A 3,220-nucleotide genomic window follows, 5' to 3' on the forward strand; every position below is an offset into this window, starting at 1 on the left:
GCTATTTGTATCTAGTATGCTCGCACAGGTATTAAGGTGTGTTGCCAGTGAAAGTGTCATATATATATTAATAAAATTAAAAATATGTGCCACAAATAAATGGTTAAAATGCTTTAGAAAACAATACATTTAGAAAGACAAATAAATCTTAACGCATATACTTATATTTTAAGTGTAAGAAAATTGGAATTAGTTCAGAAATTAATTCCTACTACTGTAATGCCTCTCATTAGGAGAAGAGATATATCATCAAGTCTATAATTTGTGGTATATACAAATACACACAACTGTACATATACATATATATATATATATGTATATATTGATTACATACGTTTATGAGTATTTTTATATTATATATATATGTATGTAGATATATATATATATATATAATATAAATTTTTTTTTGAAAAAGAAGCAAAATAATTCTATGTTTTTAAATAGCAATGCGATTAGTTTAAACGTCACCTGGTGGTGTACACATGCCGTAGACTGAATCTAGCTAGATACAGGCAAGAAGAATTGAAAATATCTTAAAAATGGGCAGTTGTGGAACAGATTTGGTGGTGAAAAGTACTACTGTGTAGAGCTTTTAATATATGTTTTATGTTTTTTTTTTTTTGTTTAATATTGAAGTGCACTTACCTTTTTCAAAATATATTAAATATTTTGTGTGTGAATAATATTTTTCCGGAAGATTGCAAGCAATAAAAACAAAGCAGTTTTGCAGTTACTTAAAAATATTGAACGTTAAGTATATAAACGATTAAATAAGTATTGTGTAAAAGGAGTATTGTTTCAAACTGTTTTTATTTTATTTATTTGTTTTTAATAGAATGAAATTAATACATAAAATATTTAAATAAAACAACAATCAGTTTTGCATTAATATAATTACAAAAAAAATAAATAAAAATATATTAAAATTAACTAAACACATACACTTAACAATGAATTGCTTTTAATGTAAGAACATAAAGTATGGAGTACATGTAATATTTACTTTATTTAGTCTCTAAATAAATTCGCATGAGTATTTTATGATTAAATTTTTAGTTAAGCAATTTTTTACTAAAAAATTACGACAATTACTATTATATTGCACTGAATTTGTGGCGGCAAGAAGCATTTCAGAAGGAACTTCTGGAAACTTTTTAAAGCATTGTGTCAACATATAATGTAAACAAAATAGCGAAGACACAGCATGGATAATATAATTCAGAAAATTTCGTTTAATAAATATAAATAAACGATATTTGATCATTAGTAAAAGGAAGCGATAATTAAAAAATTAATTATAAAAACTCATGCAATATTACTACAAAAAATAACTAATTTAAATAAAATTAATAAATACGAGTATAAACAAAAGTATATAGATAGATATATAACATATGTGCACACATTTATATAAATGTACACTAAAAATTAAAAAAATTCCAATTAATTTAAAGTATATAATTTTGATATTTTCATGTATAATTCTGCACATTAAAAGTTTGAAACAATATTCAAATATTTTTATAGAATTTTAAATAAAATATTTAAGTTTGATTTTTTGCAGATGCACCTCTGATAGCAAATTGGCTTTTCTGCGAATTTTATTTGTGGATATTATATGATATATAGAAAAAAATTTAAAATATTCAACCTAATCGATGCAGACAATGACAGATTTATTTTAATTAACTTAGACATTAGTAGAAACTATGTTTGGCAATTCTAATGTCGGCAATGATCAGTTTTAATTGCTGTAATTTTATTTTTAAGTAGCTAAAATATTCATTCGGAACCACAGAATGCAACTGTACTAAGTGTAAACTATTAAGGACTGCCGCAAATACAATTGGTAAACTATTTCAAACTGTATAGCATAAAAACAGGGAATATATCTTCTAATCATATAATCAAGAATTTGTGATATATTTCTTAAACTAAAATAAATTCATATATAAATTGTTTTTATATTATTTGTTTTTAATTTTTAATAAAAAATATTGATACAACAGCACTAAATAATAAAATGTTTTTCTGAAATAACTAATTTTTCCTCCTAATATATTTATTCAATTTATATTCATAAGCTAATAAGTTCGTGTTGCCAAAAATAAATCTAAAAATATATATACAATTGTTTATGTATATATGTATATGTACAACTAATCAGTTGAATTAAGGGGCTTATCTCAACGGAATAGCAACATTCGTTTTTAATTATTCCAAATGTTCCCCTTACTCTATAAGAATTTTGTTGTTTGTACATCAAAATTTGACATATGGTTTATATGTGTAGTATTTGAAGTATAGTACAACATATCTAAACAAACAAATATGTGTACGATCATGTTGTAGCTTATAATCTCAAAATCTATTCGTTTTTCTTAATAATTTGAAATAGATGAGTATCGCGTGGAAACACAATATATTACAAAGTTTCATTCCTCTACGAAATTAAAAAGTTTGTTTTGTGGAAAATATGTAGTTCCGTAGCACAATCTGACTCATATCTGATTTACTATGCAGTATAGGTGGATATTTACGAATTGTCTATGTTCCGTTGATACCGTAAAAAAAAATCACACAGCAGGAGTGGGTTGTGCTGAGTAAATGCGTTTTGCACACGGCACACAAAGAAATTAAATTAAATTTTTTTATATACATACACTATATATGCGTTCGTATAATCATAATTCTAGAATTAGATTTTCTATGAAATGCTATGCTCATTTTGAAAAAGTTTCTGAGTATACGAGCCCGTAGTATGTATCTTTTAATTAATTTTTCACACAATCTGGCATCACTGTTTTGTACAAAAAGTGTTCTAAAACAATCTTAAATTGTTATAATATATTTTATCATCCACAAACAAATTTGCTTTAACCAAAACAAATTATTTTGTTTTGCTTAGGTGCTCAGTGCAAAAATGCATAAATTTAAACTAGAATATATAAAATTTTATTTTTTTTTATTTATTATTATTATTTTTAATATTTCGTAGATATACACAATGAGCATCAATTAAAATTATTAGTAAATATTATTAGAAAATATTTTTTTTTGAATTTTTCTCGTGTTAATATTAAATTTTAAAATTTTAACTTTAATTGAATTAAAATTAAATTAATTGTTTCAAACTTTTACGACTAGTAAATGTAATTTTTTTTGTTTGATTTTTTATCAAATTTTGCGAACAGTTTTTTTTTTAAATTATATTTTTGAG

This window comes from Teleopsis dalmanni, chromosome 1, assembly GCF_002237135.1.
Source record: "Teleopsis dalmanni isolate 2A chromosome 1, ASM223713v2, whole genome shotgun sequence".
NCBI lineage: Eukaryota > Metazoa > Arthropoda > Insecta > Diptera > Diopsidae > Teleopsis > Teleopsis dalmanni.